The following is a 22,401-nucleotide window of genomic DNA, read 5'->3' as shown; positions in this document are numbered from 1 at the left end:
TGTCCTTTTTATTATTTACCTATTCTAATTTCAAAATGTCCTACTCGGTTTGTTTGTTTGTTTATTCCATGAAGATTTTTCTTTTAAAAGATGAGTTTTGGCCATGTCACCCCAGCCATATTCAAATTCCTAGACTCAGGGGACACTCCCACATCAGCCTCCCAAGTCGCTGGGACTCTAGAGAGCAACTTGTGGCTTCCTTAAAGATTTTAAACGGATTCATTTCAGATTCTTCAGTCACTTCAGGATACAAATCTCTTATTTGTGACTTTCTTTGTGTAAGCGTGTCTTTTAACTTTTCTGTACAGCATATATTGCATGGGAATTTTCTCCCACACTTCCCTAGCCCATGAGACAGTTTCTTGGCCGCCTTAGCCTTGATCTCATCGGTTGACTAGACTCAACCTGTGAGGTCTGACAATTAAGTTCTCAGACTTGCCACTGTGGGCTTACACTGGCAGCCCTGTACGAACAGCTCTGTAAGGTTTCATAACCTCAGTGTATCAGCGTCTCACAGTTAAGTTCATGTCAACGTGTGTCGGTGTCTTGCTGAATGGTTTCATTATTGTTGCATGTTTTTTGTGTGCTGTTTCGAGTGCATCAGAGCTTGAATTAGAGCAATGAACAAATGTTTAATTTCTTACTGAACTTGGCAAGAGTGGAAGTGAGATAGGACATGTTAGTTGAAATTTACGAGGAGAATGCCATGAAGAAAACAGCAGTGTACAAATGGATTAAATATTCTTCTGAAGGGGGAGAAAGTATCACTGATGATGAGAGGTCAGGGCAGCCAGTAACAAGCAGAACTGATGCAAATATTGCAAAAATTTGTTGAATTGGCTTGTTGCCCGTAGCACAGTGATTATGGCGCTGGCCACACATACTGAGGATGGTGGGTTCGAACCCATCCTGGGCTTGCTAGACAACAATACAACAACAACAACAACAACAACAACAAAGAAATTGCTGGGTATTATGATGGGCGCCTGTAGTCCCAGCTACTTGGGGGGCTGAGGCAAGAGAATCACTTGAGCCCAAGAGTTTGAGATTGCTGTGTTATGATGCCACAGTACTCTACTGAGGGTGACATAGTGAGACTCTGTCTCAAAAAAATATATTTTTTTAATTATGTGTCTAAATCCTTGGCTATGAGAAGCATAGCAGATCAAGTAAACATTGATAGAGAAACAGTTAGAAAAAGCTTAACTGAAAATCTTGGCATGAGAGTGTGGCTCTTGCATCAGGACTAATGCACTAGCTCACATGGTACTGTTTGTGAGGGAGTTCTTATAATTTCTGTGCCCTGGGTAGAGTGTCATGGCATCATAGCTCACAGGAACCTCAAACTCCTGGGCTCAAGCGACCTCAAACTCCTGGGCTCAAGCGATCTTCTTACCTCGGTTTCCTGAGTAGTTAAGACTATAGGCGCCTGCCTCAATGCCCGGCTATTTTCTTGTTGTGATTGTCATTGCTGTCCAGCTGGCCCAGGCTGGGCTCGAACCTGCCAGCCTTGGTGCATGTGGCTGGCGCCATGCTTGGTTTTTTTTTTAGAGTGGAAGTCTCACTTTTGGTCAAGTTGGTCAGACTCCTGAGCTCAGACAATCCACCCACCTTGGCCTCCCAAAGTGCTAGGATTAGTGTTAGCTGCCGCGCCCACCAGTATAAAGATTATTTTAAGTTAAAGACTTCTGAGAATCAATAGATACAGAAAAACAGGACTTCTTGGGGCTTCCCTTGTTTGATTGAAAGTAGCAACTTCTAGGAAACCACGTGACCACAAATCCTCATTCCCAGGAGAGTTACTGCCGTGAAAGGAAGAGAAAGACCCCGAGCTCCTGCACAGACAGCATTATCACAAACTTTCTCACCTCTCACTGTTCTCCTAAAAATCCATTTGTCTTTCCTGAAGAAAAGACATTTGTTCTCCTCACAGGAGTCTTTCCCCCTTTTCCTTTCCCTTGCTATGTTTGCTATATAACCCCCAAATTCTAACCCACCCTGTGAGTGAGGGCACCCCTGAGCTCCCTGGTGTGTGTGCACATCAAGTGTTTTGTTTGTTTGTGTGTTTTGTTGTTGTTGCAGTTTGGCTGGGGCCTGGTTTGAACCTGCCACCCTCGGTATAGGGGGCCAGCGCCCTACTCACTGAGCCACAGGCGCTGTCCCACATCGAGTGTTAAACTTGAGGGGCTTTCTTTCTTCTTGCTAATCCATCTTTTGTCAGTTTAAATTCACAAGCCTCTGGTCACTGAATCGAAGAGGGCTAAGAAAAGTTTTTTCTCCCCAATACCAGGAAGAGGACTCTGCTTGCGACACCGAGCAAGTCGTGCATTTCTGTCATGATTCTCTACCTGTGGGTGCAGCTCTGTAGTCCACGGCTCTTGGGTAGGAGGCCCTGCTCAGGTGTCTGTCGCTGGGTGGTGCGTCTCACTCCTGTCTTGTTTGCCGGGTTCGAGCCCCACCATTTCTTCCTGTGGTTTTACACTAGCACCTTGTTTAGGTTTTACTTTCTGTTTGAGCCATTGAAATTTTCTACTTGTATCTTGAGAGAGGTGTACAAAAATATATTTAATTTCTTTTCTTTCTATAGATTTGGAGCACAGGAAAGAAGATTCTGAATAGAATTATTCCAAGATCTTTTAAGGTTTCAAGTCTTTTAAGAAGTGAAAATAACGGGGTGGCACCTGTGGCTCAAAGGAGAAGGGCACTGGCCCCAAATGCCAGAGGTGGCGGGCTCAAACCCAGCCCCAGCCAAAAACTGCAAAAAAAAAAAAGTGAAAATAACAATATTTATCTGAAATCAAAAAAAGATCACATCTTCAGGGACAAAATTGATCATTATTATTTTTTATTATGAAGATCTGGGTGTATAATAAATATTTTGCAATAATAGGGATAATGACTATACACACCAAATGTAATATTATGCAGCTACTAAAAATAATGATTTATCAAGAATGTATAAGAAATGCTTATCATAATACAAGGGAGAGAATTGTTCTTAGCCGTTTTTTGATGTTTGTATAGTTGTATTTTTAAAAAACAAAAAGAATGAAAAGAAACTACACTAAAGCTGCTGGGAGGCCAAGGCGGGTGGATTGCCTGAGTTCAGGAGTTCAAGACCAGCCTGGCCTAGAGTGAGACCCCAACTCTAAAAATAACTGGGCATTGTGGCATGCGCCTTTAGTCCCAGCTACTTGGGAGACTGAGGCAAGAGAATCACTTGAGCCTAGGAGTCTGAGGTTGCTGTGAGCTATGATGCCACCGCACTCTACTAAGGGTGACAGAATGAAACTCGGCGCCTGTGGCTCAGTGAGTAGGGTGCCGGTCCCATATGCCAAGGGTGGTGGGTTCAAACCCAGCCCCGGCCAAACTGCAACAAAAAAATGGCTGGGCGTTGTGGTGGGCGCCTGTAGTCCCAGCTACTTGGGAGGCTGAGGCAGGAGAATCGCCTAAGCCCAGGAGCTGGAGGTTGCTGTGAGCTGTGTGATGCCAAGTGAGACTCTGTCTCTACGAAAAGAAAAAAAAAGTAAAAAAAAAAAAAAGTTTTTTTTTAAAAAAGTGTTAAAATGGTTGTCTTTGGGTTTTTATTTATTTTCAAAATTTTGTGTAATGGGAATGCATCATTTTTATAACAATAAGAGACCTACGTTAATATGTTGATGACAAGCTGGGTGATGGAAGAATGACATTTAAAGATAGACATGCACTCACTGGTTACAGAGACAAGATTGATTCTAAAACACCAGAGGTAGCTTTTTTGTTACAGGATTATTCATTATGATTAGATGGATTTTCAGCATCAGGGTATAAGGAGCACCAGTTTTGTGACACAGAGCAAGGAGGCAGAGCTAGAAGGGCCTGGCAGATGGCAAGACCCTACAGCCTGCAGGCAAGTGGCTGGGAGCCAGGATCAGACGAAGGGCAGGGCAAGCTGGGAGACAGTTCTGGGGGAGTATGTTGGGAGGGGCAGGGAGGAGCCAACATGTACTGAGTGGTTGCTGAGTTTGTGCCAGGCGCTGAGTTTGTTTTGGCTCCTGAAAAATCAAGTGAAGAAGATGCACAAAGTTCTTGCCTTCATAAAACTTACACTCCAAGGCAGCGTTTTCAAGCTTTCTTCCTTTCTTCTTCTCTTCCTCCTCCTCCTTCATCTTTCTTCTTTTTTTGGAAAGTGCCAGGGTGTGAGTATCTCAGAGTTTATATGGCTGTGCAGTCTCTGTCACACCTGCTCAACTCTGCCTTTGTAGCACAGCAAAAGCAGCTACAGACCACAGCTTGGGTGTGGCTGTGTCCCGCTGAGTCTGTGCGTGCAAAACCAGATGGTGGCAGGATTTGGCTAGTGGCCATAGTTTAATGACTCCTGACCTAGACGGAAGACAGACCATAAATAAGTCAGTAAGTCAATATGACAATTACAGATTATGATCATTGTCAGGAAGGAAATTCGAAAAGGCAATATGTTAGTGAATTATTTCATATTTTACCCTTTACTAAGGCGTGGCATCCAGGCAGTAAAGTGCACAGATCTCAAGGTATAGTTCTTAGCAGCTCAGGACCCAGTCCCTGAAGGATTAGAATGATCTGTGTGCCCACAGAGCTGGGTAAGGGAACCTGCATCCACATTCCAGGCAGAAGGGAAAGCAAGTACAAAATGTCACCGTGCTCTACCGAGAGCGACAAAGTGAGACTCTGTCTCAAAAATAAAGAAATAAAAGAATTGTGCATCAGTCATAGACAAGAACCCGAAGAAAAGTGCAAGCAGGGAGTTCACAGTTCATAGGTGAGGTCAGGGGGCAGATAAGTAAGATAGTGAGGTGGAGGCTGTTGGATTAGGCTGGAGGAGGGCATCAGAATGCACCTTTAGTGCCCCAGGGGAGACTGATTGTGTGTGGCTTGGTTCTGATTTGATTTTCTGAAGACATATTGTATGGAATAGTTACCAGAGTGTCCCTGTGGTGGTTAAAAGAGAGACAGATGAGAGAGAGAGAGGCAAAAAAGAAAAGGACTGTGGATGAATAATTAGAGAAAATAACCATTTGGGGTTCAAATCCCCCCTCCTTTCTTTCTCCCTCCTTCCTACCCTCCCTACTTTTTTTTTAAAGCAAGATGAGGAAATTTAATCAATGTGCGCCACCTTTATTAGGATTGCCATGGAACAAACAAATACTAAACTATTCTTCGTGTTTATCTGACATTCAAATTTAACAGAGCACTCTGTATTTTTAGTTGCAAAATCTGGCCATCCGTGTACACTCATGACTTGGTTTTTCTACTTCAGCATTAGCCAGTGGAATCTCTTCCTATTAATTACTCCCTACTCATTGGAGGCAGCTGCCACCAGGAGGCAGCCGAGTGCTATGTCTACCCAAGCTGGTGTCAGCTTCTTGGAAGCTCAGAGCCTACCTTCTTCTCCAACCCTCTCCACATCCATTCCTAATTTGAAACACAACTTTCTACTGCTCACTCCTAATCTTGCTTTATTAGAGTAGCTGAACTCTAAAGAAATACTTAAACTACTGTTAAAATGTAAAAGGAATCCAGAATATAACATACACCCTGTTTTCCTAATTAATTGCACTTAGATTTAATTTGTCTTCCTTAAAAAAAAACAAACTGAATTTAGCTTCAACTAACTACTTTCAGTTCCTGTCATTCTCCTGCTGGACCTGGAGGTCACCTCTCTGGCCGGCTTCTCCCCTGTCCTCTGTCCCTACTGGCTCTCTGCCCCTCTCTCCACCCATCCCTTTCTTCCTCAGCCTGTCACTATGGTTACGCAGGGACCTGTTTCTTTGACCCTCTCTCTATAGCCTGCTCTGCAGCAATTTCCCCCACGAATCCCAGCTCTTCTAAGTTATCTCTGCCATCTATCCTCCTTCAATGGAGAAAAAAGGTCAGGAAGAGAGATAGGGTGCAGCTCAGACATCAAAATTCTTTCTGTTACCAGAGATGTTCTCCAACTAATGTTTCCTCTTTTTTTTGTTTTCCTTCTTTATGAGAAACAGCTACTCCTGACCCCATACCTATTACTCTGGTGTAAACTTATATCCACTTGTAACAGTTAGCTAAACACCTCTTGGCCTTGTGGCTAAAATAACACGGAGCAATGATTTTCTTCTTTAAATGCCTCCAGTTCTGGAAGTTCAAAGGATCTCTTTAGCACAGAAAAATGAACTGAACACAGAACACCTATTTTGTCACACGGGGGAGACATCAACATAGAAAATGTCAACCTAATTAGTCTGGTCCACAGGGAGAGATTTTTAGAAGACAGCCTAGGGCCTTGGAATGAAATGCTAAAGGAAAAGTCTCCCAGAATAAGAAACTTCCCCAGAGAGTTGGAGGGGAAACATTCCCAATAGTTTTCAAGCAGCAAAGATGATTCCAGAAAGTTTTTGGTACAATTGACATGGACACAAAGATCAGAAACAGCAGTGTTTTGGTAAATATTTAGATTTTGGTTTGTTTGGTTTCTGGTAATTTGAGATTCTGTAAGGTAGGTAATTTTCCATGCTTCTCATGAGATATACAGGATAACCTGCTCAAATTATGCAAATATTCATATTAATTTGAAGGAAGAAGCAAAATTATGTTAGTCTCTTCTCTAATTCTATTGAAGTGATGATTCATAGGGCCCATTCTCAAAGAATTGCACCAAATGAACAAACAGTCCAGCAACATTTTTTTTTCTTTTGAGACAGAGCCCCAAGCTGTCACCCTGGGTAGAGTGCTGTAGCATCACAGCTCACAGCAACCTTCAAATCCTAGGCTCAAGCCATTCTCCTGCCTCCACCTCCCAAGTAACTGGGACTACAGGCGCCCACCACAACGCCCGGCTATTGTTTGGTTGCAGCGTCATTGTTGTTTGGCGGCCCAGGCTGGATTCGAACCCGCCAGCTCAGGTGTATGTGGCTGGCGCCTTAGCCACTTGAGCCACAGGCGCAAGCCTGGTCCAGCAACATTTTTAGAAACATCATAAAAGGGCTGTAACCCACAGAAATGCGTCTTAAAATCCCCATGTTCTTGCCCATCCACTGTTGTATGCAGCTCTTTCTGGGTCTTTCTCTTACAAAAGTGTCTTCTGACATCCTCCTCAGTCTAATCTGTGCACTACTTCATGTTATTCTGCTTCCCAGGAGTCCCCAAGACAAGACTCTGCTGGGAAGGCTGCAGGAGAAGAAGAAATTGAATAGAAAAAGCAAGAACTTTCTTAAATTTGTATGGCCTCCAGAAGGGCTAGGAACACATTGACAGCAACAATGTGCCTGGTTGCACTTAACATCGCCTGGTTAGACTTAGCATTTTTGGTCACAAAACGTAAGTTTCCTTTAAGCATCTGAGCATCTTCCCAGGCACCTGGAGACAGTCACCTCAAGTACTGACAACTTTCAGTGGTATTTAGACACTACACACAGGCTATGTGAGTCTTGCAGTGTTCAAGGGCAGTAGCATTTATTTATTTTATTTAGGCTGCTTTTTTTATTATTATTTTTTATCAGTAGTTCTTATTTATTTATTTTTCATTGTTAAATCATAGCTGTGTACATTAGTGCAATCAAGGGGTACAATGTGCTGGTTTCATATACAATCTGAACAAGGGCAGTAGCATTTAACTGCACTCAGCCTCCCTGCCCTTAACCAAAGAGAATAGGGAGGCCATTTGTGCTGGTGTGAAGCCAGCTCTCACAGCACTACAACTCTTACCTGCTCACCGTCACCTGAGTCAGAACACTGACCTTCCTGCTAAGAGGGTGGAGAGCAGAAGTCTCTGGGGAAGATGAGAGCAGAGTTCTTACAGTATTATCCCCCCTTTGTTGTGGAGGTGCTGGGCATTGGTAATATAGGCAATGCCTGGTAAATCTGTTGTGGCATGCAGGAAAGGATGGGTGATTGTTCACACTGAATTGAATTAATTGTTGATATCGTGGCTGAGTCCTTAGGAATCTTTCCCAGTCTTTAGGTTTACATGACCTGAAGTTGACTTGTATGACTGCCGTTCTTACTGTTCCTCTTGGGATGAACAGGCTTTGGGGGAGGAATCCAATCTCTTCAGAGACAGTGAGTCAATTCCAGGGCACAAGAAAAGCTTCAAGAGGGATTAACTATGGATGCTGTCCTCCCGATGAGGAGAGTCTATTTAGAATACTAAATCCAGGGCGGTGCCTGTGGCTCAGTCGGTAAGGCGCCGGCCCCATATACTGAGGGTGGTGGGTTCAAACCCAGCCCCATATACCGAGGGTGGTGGGTTCATACCCGGCCCCGGCTGAACTGCAACCAAAAAATAGCTGGGCGTTGTGGCGGGCACTAGTCCCAGCTACTCAGGAGGCTGAGGCAAGAGAATGGCTTAAGCTCAGGAGTTGGAGGTTGCTGTGAGCTGTGTGATGCCATGCCACTCTACTGAGGACCATAAAGTGAGACTCTGTCTCTCCAAAAAAAAAAAAAATACTAAATCCAGATGCTATTTAAATCTTTTCTTCCCTTTCACACTTTTTCTTCCTGTGGCCCCTCCCACCCTTTTTAACATCCAGCTCGGGCAGGACCTTGACAAACTTTATTCAGCAAAACTAATTATCAGAATCTTGGTGGCTCCTTGGTATCTCCTCAAAATTTTGGGCTGGATTCTTGGAATCTCCAGAACAATCTTGCTGACCACTTTTTCCCCCACAAACCTCCATGCACATTAGCCATACCTTTTCTGAAGACCAATCACCCTTTGTGATCCCAGCCTCCAGGAGTGTGGATGTCCTTGGCAGTGTCCATGGCCACTGTGGCCACTTGGATGGGCTGACTGGCCACCGTGGACTTGTTCTGCTTGTCAACCACTGGGTCATGTATCCCTCCCCCCAAAAGGCTGAAGTTCTTGCCCTCCACCTTTCCTTCCTCAGCATTCTTTACAGGCACCCAACCCTCCGACTATTAAGAAGTGTGGCATGGAGCCATGTTTCAGGTTCCAGGTAGAGTTTATCTAACATGTCTGGGTCAATGATTCTGACATCCATCATAAGAGATAATGGATTGTTTCTGGGAAGGGCCAAGAGACATGATCAGAAAATATCTGAGCTCATCAGTTCTGCCCTGACTCTCATTCGATTTGCTATCAGATGGTCATATCTCTTGACCTTGCTCCCCTCACTCCACAATTGTGGTTGTTCTGTTTAGGGGCCCTTAAATACAAAGCCACTTGCTATACTGTAATAAGTATTATTTAGATTCACCAGCTATAGCATCCTTAAATTTGTGGCTGAGAATTGCAGTAAAATAATGCTATCAGGTTGACCCTTTAGGAAGGGAAGAAGATTTGGAAGGATACTGTTAGGGTGAAATCAGTACCTAGAGATAAAGGAGACTGGGTGTAGATACCCCCAAACATGCTAGGTTATCGGGGATTAGTAATACATGACAAATTTTATTTTATCATGAGTATCTCCTCAAGGTCTTGGACTTGGACTGTTCTCTCTGGCCCTTTCAAGCACACAAATGCAGGTTGGTAGTGTGGCGTCTGGGATGTTCTTCTGAGAGGATTCTCTTGCCACCTACTCTTTCTTCTTACCATGGAAGAGCCTTCTAGGAGGTGTGTTATAAGTGGTTTGCACTTTGCCCCCACATGAATACAAATATTATAAACATGAACATCTGGCTCACATCCCTGATGACTGGGACGTGTGGGCCTTAGTTTTAGGAGGGTGAAGCAATGAAACCTTCATCAACCCAACAGTGATATCTCCAAGAGATGGCTGGGGTAGGACTGAGAGGGAGCTTAGCTCCTTTTAATCTCCATTGTGGGGAATACTTCCCTTTAAAAACGTTATCCAAGTATTATATGAAAATAATTTTTGAAAATCAAATAAAGGAATTCCAGTAAAAATAGTAGTCCCCTGCCCTGTCCCTTCCTTATCTCTTTTCCTTGGGCCAACCACTTTCAGTTGCTTAGCTGCTTCTAAAGCTCCATACTGTATACTTCCGAATTCTAAATGGAGTAGTACGAATAGGTGAACATTTCTTGCTTTATATGTTCTAGATATGCGTATGTTGATTTATTATTAGGACAGATGAGGATTTAACTTTCTTCCATACAACCTCTTAACTGCCCCCTAACCCCCATTTTCTTCTCTCTTCCTATGTGGCTAGAGCATGTGGTGGCACAATATTGTAAACAGCAGGGCGGTGCCTGTGGCTCAGTCGGTAAGGCGCCGGCCCCATATACCGAGGGTAGCGGGTTCAAACCCGGCCCCGGCTGAACTGCAACCAAAAAAAATAGCCGGGTGTTGTGGCGGGCGCCTGTGGTCCCAGCTACTTGGGAGGCTGAGGCAAGAGAATCGCTTCAGCCCAGGAGTTGGAGGTTGCTGTGAGCTGTGTGAGGCCACAGCACTCTACCGAGGGCCATAAAGTGAGACTCTGTCTCTACAAAAAAAAATATTGTAAACAGCAGGGGTTCTGGATCCAGACTGCCTATGTTTGAATTCTAGCTGTATGACCTTGGGCAAAGGGCTTAAACTCTCTGTGCTTTAGTTTCCTTACATGTAAAGTGGGTCATTGACGATAACAGCACAAAGGTTGAGGGATGATTGAGTGAGTGAAGTCACGGAAAGCAGTTGCATTGGCACATCCCAAGTGTTCCATAATATCAGCTTTAATTAAAAAATTTTTGTTCAATCAATATTCTGTGTTTATATTATCATAAACATTTAAATATTGGTCCCCACTAATAATTGCTTAGTTTTTCTAATTGTGCAAGTTCTTTATCCTCTTGCAGTTAATAATTGTTCTTTCACTTGCTTAGTTTTCTGTGTATCTATTACTAATTTTCAAATCCTCCAAAAGGCTTTCAATACAAAAATATATCAAATAATCTGTCAGCTCCATTTTTTCCCAGGACCTCCTTCCAGGAGTCCTCTACTGCCCTGTGTCCCCTGGTTCTCTTCCATCTTTGCTAGGGGCTCAGCAATCATCCTGGAACTGGCCTCTGCCATCATCCTCAGAATTTCTCTACTTCTAACTTGTGTTGAATCGTGTTTTCTCAATCCTAAATCGTCCTCTTTCTAGATTTACTCCTTCATTTGGTGAAGTGCATCCTGTAGTAATTTCTTTTTTTTTTATTATTATTCTTTATTCCTTCTTATATTTCCCATCTTTCATCTTGAATCACTGTTCTTTTGTATAAAGTACATCCTTTCTTTTCCTTTTTTTTTTTTTTTATTGTTGGGGATTCATTGAGGGTACAATAAGCCAGGTTACACTGATCTGTAGTAATTTCTTAAAAAAGGTTTGTGGAAGGTAAAATTTATGACACCTACAACTGTCTTTTTTCTAACCCACAGCAGGGTCAAGGAAGAGGACTGAGCATTCCACTGTTTGGGATTCAGGCTTTTAGAGAATCCATTTGTTTAAGACCTGAGCTTTATGCTGCTCTCTGCTGTGCCTGGTGTCCTCAAACCTGGGGTCTTTTCTGGTCAGTTTCTCCAGGGACCAAAGCACTAGTGTCTTGACTAAGGTGGTGATGGAGGAGGCTGTACTTAATTGTGTCAAGCGGCTGAGGGGACCCATGGGTCTAACTCCTCCACATAGGGTTCTTTGACCAATTCCTGCATCCTCCTGTGGAACTTTGTGAATCAAAAATCCAGAGCCTTTGTAGGGTTCTGTAGAAAGTTAATTTACTTCTGATTTTTGTTGTTTGGTTTTGTTTTTCTTTTTTTCTTTGAGGCAGAGTCTTACTCTATTGCCCTGGGTAGAGTACCATGGCCTCACAGCTCACAGCAACCCCAAACTCTTAGGCTAAAGAGATCCTCTTGCCTCTGCCTCCTGAGTATCTGGGATTATAGGTGTCTGCCACAACATCCAGCTAGTTTTTCTATTTTTAGTAGCGAAGGGGTCTTGTTCTTGCCCAGGCTGGTCTTGAACTCTTGTGCTCTAGCAATCCACCCACCTAGGATAACAGGTGTGAGCCACTGTGGCCAGCCCATTTACTTCTTTGTAAATTTTATTTTATTGTGGAAGAGCACTTAATGTGAGATCAACCCTTTTAGCAAATGTTTAAATGTACATCTAAGTATTGTTAATTACAGGGACAATATGGTATAGCAGACTTCTAGAACTTATTCATCTTGCATAATTGAGATTTCATGCCTATTGATTAGCAGCTTCCTATTTCCCTGTTCTCCCGGCCCTGGAAACCATAATTATACTCTCTGATTATGCGTGGCTATTTTAGATCCTCATATACGTGGAATCATGCATATTGGTCTTTATGTGACTGGCTTTTTTCACTTAGAATAGTGGCCTGGAGGTTCACCCATGGCGTCAGATATGGCAGGATCCCCACCCACCCTTTTTTAAAAGGCTGAATAATACTCTTCTGTATGTGTTAACATGCACCATAATTATTTTACCCATTCTTTTGTCAATGAACATTTTGGCTGATTCCATATATTGACTATTGTGAGTACTGCTATAATGAACATTAGGGTGCTAACATCTCTTCAAGATCCTAATTTTATTATTTCTTAGACAATCCCAGATGTGAGGATTGCTGGATAATATGGTAGTTTTATTTTTAATTTTGGGGGGAGCCTCCATACTGTTTTCCATCGTTGCTGTACCATTTTTTCATTTTCTCCAACAAAGACTTCCAATTTCTCCATATTCTCACCAACACTTACTGTCTTCTATTCTTTTGATAATAGTCATTCTAACAGGTGTGGGGTGATAGGTGATGGGGGTTTTGATTTGTATGTACCTGAAGATTAGTGATGTTGGTCATCATTTTATGTATCTGTTGGTCATTTATATATCTTTTCTTTTTTTCAAAATGTCTATTCAAGGGTGGCGCCTGTGGCTCAAGGAGTAGGGCGCCAGTCCCATATGCCGGAAGTGGCGGGTTCAAACCCGGCCCTGGCCAAAAACCACAAAAAAAAAAAAAAAGTCTATTCAAATCTTTAGCTCATTTTAAAATCGGTTTATTATTTAAAAAAATAAAATAAAATCAGGTTATTAGTTTTATTGATATTAAGTTATAAGAATTTCTTATATATTTTGGATATTGACCCCTTATTTGATATATGGCTTATCACTATTTTCTCCTATTGTGTAGGCTGCCTTTTTACTCTGTTGATTATTTCCTTTGCTGTGCAGAAGTGTTTCAGTTTGATATAATCCCACTTGCCTATTTTTGCTTTTGTTGCTTGTGCTTTTGGTATTATATCCATGAAATCATGGCTCAGACCAACATCACAAAGTTTTCTCTTATGCTTGTTTCTAAGAGTTTTACAGTTTCAAGGTGTAGTTTACTTTTTTTTTTTTTTTCTTTCTTTTGCGATAGGGTCTCACTCTGTTACCCAGGCTAGAGTACAGTGGTGTAGTCATAGCTCACTGCAACCTCCAATGCCTGGGCTCACCAGTGATCTTCCTGCCTCAGCTTTCTGAGTTCTTTTTTAATCTTTTGCTTTTGATCTACCCCTGCCCGTCTTTAGGTGGCAGTTTTCCTCACTCTATTAACAGTGGCCACTCTTCTCCTCCCACCTTGTACCCCTTTTTTTGTAGTGAATGTATATGAGGATCTAAAATAGCCAAACTCATATTGATAATGTCTTAATCTTATATAAAGTGCCATGCAAATACAACTTTGAACTCCAGCTTCTAACTTGCATATTACATTCCTCCTGAGCCTTTCAGATACAGAATTCCTAAACGTCTGTCAAACTTCACTGTTAGGACTGAGATTACTCTTGGGGCTACAGGTGAAAGCAGAAGTTAGCAAAAGCTCTTCTGGTCATTAGCAAGGTGTATCGCCATGTTTCCTTGTCATTTTAAGTGTATTTTCTGTTATTTATTCATATATTCATGCATATACACAACCCAGGAGTTAAGATCCTCCTGCATACCAGCCACTTTGTTGGTGATACAGTCATGAAGAAAACAGCCCCACCTATAACCTGCATGTCACATGACATCAGTGGGGTTTTCATGAAGGCATTGACAAACATTTGTTTCTTTTTCTCTACCACCTTCCAAACACATAGTAGGATTTCTCCATGACAAATTTCTTTGTCCCATTGGCTTTAGGGATGGTCATATGATTTGCTTTAGTCAGCAAAATATGAACAAGAATGATGTGTGTCAACTACCCAGCACAAACTTTGTAATGTCACTTTGTCCCCTGTTATAGTTACTTAATGCATGTGAGATTTTATATACTGGCTAGTCTATTAATGCATATATTAATGTGTAATGATTATGATGACTTAGAACAGAGTTCTCAGCATAAATAAGAAGTAAATCTTCATTATTTTAAACCACTAAGATTTGAGAGCTACTAAAGGGTTACCAGATAACGCAGCCTACACTGACTGATACAATCAATCTAAGTATAGCTGATCATTAAGTCTCTAGTTGCAGATGCACATGGGTTTCAATCTTGGTTCTTCTATCTACTAAATCTACTGCTATATGACCTGGCATAGACTTCCAAACCTTTCTAAACTTCAGTTCTTTTTCTAGAAAATAAGGATAATAATAGCATTGTTGGAAGAAGGAAGTGGCTAAATGCATGAAAAATAATCAGCACATGTCCTGTGCATAGTGAATGCTCAGTAAGTGTAAATATTATTATTGCTTTAGATCATTAACAACGTTTTCAGCCTAAAAAAGATAGGTGCAGAGGATGTAGGTCCCTGAAACTGAACTAAACTAGCTGAAATATAAAAGTACATCTAGGCTCAGCTCCCTTAGCTCGGTGGTTAGGGTGCCGGCCACATGCACTGGGACTGCTGGGTTCAAACTTGGCCCAGGCCTGCTAAAAAAAAAAAAAAAAAAATTGCCGGACATTGTAGTCCCAGCTACTAGGGAGACTGAGGCAAGAGAATCGCTTTAGCCCAAGAGTTTGAGGTTGCTATGAGCTGTGATGCCACGGCACTCTACCCAGGGTGACATAGTGAGACTCTGTCTCAAAAAAAAAAAAAAGTACATCTAGCTTCAGAAGTACCTTGACCAGATGCTTAGATGATATTTTCATAAATCTGTCATTCTCTGGCTCGTGGTTCTGTTTTCCTGGGTGTTGACTTTTCCCTAGGTCAGTCTGTCCTTTCATGGTGGAGTGCTACTCACTTGCAGTCCCGACGTTGGTCCTGCTGGGGTTGCCATGCACAGCAGAGAGACTGGGAACTACTCTACTAGAGTTCAGGGCTTGTGCTCATTGGCCCAGTGCCCATCCTGATGCAGCTGTCACGGTTGAGAACATGACAGGAAGAGTGTATGGACAGTAATGGGTTATTGCACTGGGTTGAATACCATCTTTAAGAGATGTAGGAAAGAGTAAGTTCTTTAAGCTTTGTGGTGAAAATAATTGCATATATGATTGTTTTGTGATAGTGGAGGGAATGAGATCTTTATATTTGGCCTTTAAAAATAGCATCTCTGCTTATTCCAACTCCATTCAGAGTACTAGTCCTTCTTTACTAAACCATGGTGAATTCTGTGCTAAAAATATTCCATTCCCATTTGGTACAGTGAAATGTCATATCCATTAAACACCAACATACCAAATGCTGCTTGCAGATACTCAGCCCAGCAAACCCAAGTCAACAGGAAATTGTGATCTTCCTCAGCTTGCTCATTCTGCATATCTCAACAGATTATTCTGAAGAATTGTCTAAGTCTTAACTGTTATCTTAGAGCTATCCTAGAATTATGGAAATAAACAGCTCATCTATTATGAAGAAGGTGGTATTGGGCCAAGATCTCTGCAAACATTCAAGCTGGTTTCTCATTCCCCCTCCCTAGTCTGCTGTCAGGCACAGAGAGTCATAGAATATTCAGATGACCTGGTTAGTTGCAAGATGTTATGGAAAATTGAGGACCAAAGAGACTTAAATGTTTTGCCTAGGACAATACCTAAAATTTCTGTGTTCTAGAGCTTTTGGGCAACTTTTTCTACCCATCGGCTTGGTGTTTTTGACATGCCACCAGTAAGTCCAGTGTGATTATTTATACCAGAGACTCCTAAATCCCATTCAGTGAGCTTATGGTAGGCTAATAACATCAGAATCACCCAAGGCATGATTTTAAAAATAAAAATCCGTGGATCTCCTTCTTTGAAGATTTAGATGTGGTAAGTCTGAGGTGGGGGCTCAGGAATTTGCATATCGAGTTAAGTTTCTAGGTGATTCTAGGGGATACCTAGATTGGGGAATCATTATTAACAGAAATCAGTGTTTTATGTTCTATTCTTCTCTGCTGAAATTGACCTAGAGTCATTTTAGCTGCTGACTAGATATGTGGAGGTAAGCTTAGTCAGGAAAAGTCCTGAGCCACTAAGGATCCTCTAAGATTTTAATCTGCAAAGGTAACCTCAAGGTGATTAAAGTATGGAGTTAGGACAGCATTAGCTGTCCCTGCCAGATAGAGATTGATTTGAAATGGAAGCACTTCCCCATGCAGAAGGGAAAGTGATCTAGGAACACTTGGTCTCTCTTCTCCCAGAGATGGGTGGTCACTACATCAGAATTGGCAGCTTGACTTCTCTTGGGAAAACATCATTTTGAAACAAAGGATATCAGTTTAAATATTTTAAAACAGAATTTGAGGGAATGCAAATTAAAGCTGCAGAGTGAAAAATGTAAACGTGAATCCTCATGAATAATAGACAAAAGATAGGAGATACATTGTCAAGTTTTGCAAATAAGAGCTGGAAAGGATCTTTGAGACCTTTTAGTGAAGCGATTCTAGACCCATCTGAGGGCGTGACCCTCCCCTTAGCAACTCTGGCTTTCTAACAGAAGCTCTCGATAAAGACCACACCTCCTACTGATAGCATTTGCCATTTTGCCTGTCTGGCATCCTTTCCTTCTTTTTAATAACACTCCAGTTTTACTCCAGGGAATCGCTCTCACCTTATTATCAGTCCATGTGGTTCTCACCCATCGGTTCCAGGGGTGGGCACATGACTCAAGTCTGGCTAAGTCTACTAGCAGAGACAGTGTGGTAGAGTTGCTCCATTCTATCTTTCAATATCTGAGTTTTATTGACACAAAAGCCAGGCAGAAATTTGAAGAGATATATTTCACATAATATTCCTTCCAACGGCCGGGCATGATGGCTCACGCCTGTAATCCTAGCACTCTGGGAGGACAAGGTGGGTGGATTGCTTGAGCTCACAAATGAGACCCCATCTCTACTAAAAATGAAAAACTGAGGCAAGAGGATTGCTTGAGTTCAAGAGTTTGAGATTGCTGTGAGCTATGATTCTACAGGACTCTACCTAGGGCAACTGAGTGGGAGAGACTCTGTCCCACCCCACCACCCCAAACCAAAAAAACCCAACATTTCTTCTATGATACAAATATTGTCCATATAGGGACAAAAGCAAATTTTATTAAAACATAGGTAATTTTCTGGAGGCCAAAGTCCCTCACTGTTCCCCAATAAGAATGCAAATGCTGGCCGGGTGTGGTGGCTCATGCCTATAATCCTAGCTCTCTGGGAAGCCAAAGTGGGTGGATTGCCTGAGCTCACAGATTTGAGACCAGCCTGAACAAGAGTGAGACCCCATCTCTACTAAATATGAAGAACTGAGGCAAGAGGATCTCTTCAGCCCAAGAGTTTGAAGTTGCTGTGAGCTATGACTCCATGGCAGTCTACCAAGTGAGATTCTGTCTCCAAAAAAAGAAAATAAATAAATAAATAAAAATAAAAAATAATAAAACCACAATTTGGTAAGAGAATAATTGAAGTTTAAAAAGTTAAAAAATAAAAGAATGCAAATGCTTATCACAGGTGTTGGGATGTGGTATCTTCCACACTGGAGCATGAGAGTGCTGCTGGAGTGGTCTGTTCACTTTGCTCTGCCCGTCTGTCTGTGCCTCTCTTGGTGGGCTCCACTGCCTCACCTGGGGTTTTGTCCCACCTCTTCTTCTAGGAGTCCATAGATATCCTCAGCTCTCACAGAAAAGGGTGTGGTGGTGTGTAGGAGTCTCCTGCCTACCTGACCAATGATTACAGGTCCTGCACAACGTTGTACCACTTTTGCGATTCATGCAACTTAGCAGAATAGAGTGATAGCGGGCAGGCTTCTAGGTCAGACTTGCTAGCTGTGTGTTCATGGGCAAGTCACTGAACTCAGTAAAACTATATTAACAGTAATCACCTACTGGGATACTTTTGAGGCTTATATAGTATCTAATCTACAAACCTATTCTATTACTTTTATGATTCATATTTTACAGATGAGATTGGTTAACTTGCCCAAGGTCATAGAGCTAGAAGAGGCCATGCTGAGATGCAAACTCAGGTCTGCCTGACTCGTAAGCACATGCTGTTATCACCATGCCTCCTGCCCCAGAAAGAGAAATATTGAGGGCACCAACAGGATTGACCTACAGGCAAAAACCCAGAAAACACGAGTCATGTTAGACACTTTCTCCTTGCTCTTATAGAACTTACTTTTACCTCCTTTAGGTCAACTTTTGCATGCTAGCTTTTAGAAATAAGCTCTACCAGTTTGTAAATCATTTAAGGGTAGGGCCAACTTTTTGTTCATTTTTGTTTTCTTGCTATCATCTAGTACAGTGCCTTGCACATAGTAAGTGTTCATTATGCATCTTCAATAAAGTTGGGCTTGTTATGTCCATGGGTGTAAACACCTACCAATAGCCTTAACTCCTGGGGACACTTCAGGTTCCTATATTAAAGATATTTTATTTAGAATTGTTAAGTATGTGTGGGTAGACATCGCCAAGGGAATGAAGGACAAATGACAGTTGTCCTGGGATCTGGCACTGTTAAGAGGACTGATTTCTGGGACATGGTATTGCTAGGGATGATTGCTAAAAGCTCCCACTAGGGAGGATGTGCCCTCTGGGGCATTTCTGAGTGGTACTGTTCCCTCTCTGGGGACAAAAACTTCAAAGGGTCTGGACTTTATGAAAGTGCTAGTGTTCAGCTCCCTGCCCTGTTTGCTCTCCTTGGATTCATTAAATCAGTTCTGTGGACCAGGTTTTAGGGAGATTGCCAGTGTGTGTTTTTTGTAAGGATTTACTCAGGAAATAAATTATGCCTTTTTCACCTGCCAGCTCACCTGGGGTTGCCCCTGGGGAGCCAGCAGCCCAAGAAGTCCTATTCTTTTGGGGTAATCCTGGTGGATTCTTTGTGGGGCTGGGAACTCCCAGAAGGGGATGTGGCTGTCTCTCAGCTGTGCGCACAGGAATGCTGAAGCCTCTGGGCTTAAGCTATTTGATTTCTGCCAACGTTATGAACTCACTACAAAGGAGGACTATTCTAGGGACTTAAGGGTGGGGTGGATGGAAGAATCACACAGGTGCCTAAAACACAGTCTTGACCCTCAGGGCTGTGTAATCCTGTGGGAGAGATAGATACATCAACAACTAACCGAAACATAAAGCAGAATGAATTATCAGCCTCTCTCATGGTAAAAGCAATGGGCTGAGAAATCTGAAGAAAGGAGAAATCAAATCTAACTGGTTGGAGGAAAAGGGTGAAGATTTCAAAAAGTAGAAAAGTTGGGAAAGGGCATTGTCCGTAGTCAGAATAGGCTGAGCACAGAAGCATGTAAATGCTCAAATGCACAGAGATTAGCAAACCCGTGCACCCGCCCTGGAGCATGGGTGAGGCAGAGATGCTGGAGTGGGAGAAGAAGCTGGGTCTGATCTTGAACTCCACCTTCAGGATTTTCTAGGACCATGTTAAGACTTCCTAAAATGTGGCATCCCTAGGAGGCCCTGAGGTCTTTGGTAGCAATTACATTAAAATGTCTTTACACCCCGCATTATGATTGTCATGTAAGAGCTGAGTTGAGCTGAGCTGCATAATTCATTCCATGTACCTAGAGATACAGGCCCAGGACTGATGCCAGTCCAGGAAGAGTTTGGGATGAAATGAGCACAGAACTTGAGATGTTGCCATGACAACCAGGGATGTGATCTTTTTTCTAGTAATTTCCTTTTATTTTAATTTCTAAAAGTATTGGTTCACAATACAATTGGAAATATATTAGAGATTTAAAAATTTCCATGGTCTGAAAAATTTTAGTACATTAGAATTTTTTTTTTTTTTGAGAAGCGCTAGTCTGTTTGAGATAGTATTACTTTCTGAAGAAAATTGAGATTGGAGATGACAGAACAAAGAGTCAGTGAACTTGAACATAGAGTAACAGAAATTATACAGTTGGAACTGCAGAGTGAGAAAAAGATCAAAATATCTAGTACTTCCCATCATATCTACATTAGAGTAAATTGTACCAAAACATTCTGGGTTACTTGTTTAGATAATTTTGTGTCAGGCAAGCACAGAAATCCATCCGATCTAATATAAAACAAAATTTGTGTGCACGTGAATGTGTAGTTGTTATTAGACCTTGACAGAAGTGCCTTGAGAGAGTCAAGGGCAGGGAGTTACATCCAGTAAAGACCTGTTCCCCTTGCTCCAACTTGGGACATCTGAGAGGGACAGCCCAGCTCTGAGCTCTCTATGAGGTTGCCTGAGGCTCTGACTGGAATTTCAGCTCAGCTCAGCTTCTCCCTCTTCCCAGACCAGCTTTCTTCTCCTCTTTTCCAGGTGTTGACTCAACCTGAGTGTTCCTTAGTAAATGTTTGTGCATTAACTTCTCGGAGTCCAGTTCTCAAGTAGCCTGACCTGGACAACCACCCCTTTCCTCTCCCCACCCCTACCTTCCACCTCTGCTCCTCTTTCTCTCCCTTGCTCCCTCCCCTCTGCCCTCCTCAGACTGCAAAGCTTCTAACCTCTGCTTCTTTCTGAGCTTGTCTGTCACTCTCTTCTTGCTTTTCTGACCAGTTTCTTCAGATCTCGAGGGTGCATGGGCCAGCATGGCTGCACCAGATGGTGTCCTCAGCTGCTCCATCACCATCACTGTGCCACCTGGACACCCCTTGCTAGGCTGATGCCCTCGTCTTGCAGCTGCTGTGGGCGTCAGTTAGCAGCAGCTCCCACATGTACCCTGATCTGGAGGACTGTCCTTGGCCAACTAGGACCTTCTCTCCTGGAGATGCCTGACAGTCCCTGGAGTGCCCTGTACTCTTTGGCCAATGATTGTGAGATGAGGGGCACAAAAGTCCATCCTTCCTATCCTCAAGGCAGGATACATTCTGTAGTACAGTTCTTGCTCTAGAGTTCCCCTGGCATCAGGCTCAGGCTGGACTCTTCCCATCTTGGCACCACACCTGCCCTGTCCTACACAGTCTTTCTCACCCACTTTACAGGTGTACCCCTCCCTCAGTAAAGCCCTTTGCTTCCAGGGAGCCTCATTTAAGACCATAACCTCAAAAACCTGGGTGCCTGTGGCTAGTTGTCTCAACCTCTGTTGTCTTAATTCCAAATATCCAGGAGGGAGAACTGGCTTGGCTCAGGCTGAGTCCAGCCGAGCTTCTGGGAGAACACCTGGAGTTCATTCCAGGTGACCATTGGGGGTCCAATCCAGGTAAATCTTCTATGGCTGGAGAGGGGACAAAGTTAAACAGGATGGATAGAAGAGGGTGACGGGTAGAGGAGGCAATTCTCATAAAAGGCTAGTCAATTCCTGCAAAAGAGGATCCTACTGCACGTCCTCCTCCTCAGCTTTTCATGGTTATTGGCTGGGACCTCACTCTGCCTCCTCATTCCTCGTCTCTCTCCCCATCCACAGCCCAGGTTCAAATTGGAGAGTGAGTTATTGAGAGTGGCACGATGTGATGGAGAGAGGACTGGGTTGAGTATTAGGAAGCCTAGAAGATGGTCCTGACTCAGCAGCTCACTTCACCCTCTGGGTCTCAGGCTCTAAGGTGAATTACACAGTCAGTTTGCTGATTTCAAAAGTCAATGCATCTCTGAAAACAAATGGTGAAATCCAGGTCTTTAATCTCTGTGTCCCCAAGCTCAGCACAATGCCTGGTACAGAGTAAGAACACTCAATAATGTATTATAAGTAAGGAGCTAGTCTCTAAAACATGAAATGACAATGGATTGCATTAAGGTAGAGCATGACCCCAAAGTATGCGATATTCTGAGTGTGGAGCCTGTTAGCCATGACTGTCACTACCAAGAGGGCGCAGTTGTGCCAGTTCTGGGTTAAGTCCTTCGCTGGTATTGTGTAACAAATCACCCAAGACTTAGACATTTAAAATAATTTAAGCCATTTTATTATGCTTATAGAATCTATGTATCAGGAATTTTAACAGGATACCAGGGTGGCTGGCTTTTCTCTGCTCCACAAAGTCAGGGGCCTCCATTGGGAGGATCTGATGTCGGGGAGCGACCTGATAGCTGGGGTTGGAGTCACCTGGAGGCTTCTTCACTTAAGATCAGTGGTTAAGGATGGCTGTTGGCTGGAACCTCAGCTGGGACTGTTGACCAAGTACCTACAGTTTCTCCAGGGGGCTTAGGCTTGCTGGCCTCTGGCTGGCAGGA

The sequence above is a fragment of the Nycticebus coucang genome, chromosome 3 (genome assembly GCF_027406575.1).
Source record: "Nycticebus coucang isolate mNycCou1 chromosome 3, mNycCou1.pri, whole genome shotgun sequence".
Lineage (NCBI taxonomy): Eukaryota > Metazoa > Chordata > Mammalia > Primates > Lorisidae > Nycticebus > Nycticebus coucang.
This window is presented reverse-complemented; position numbering follows the sequence as displayed.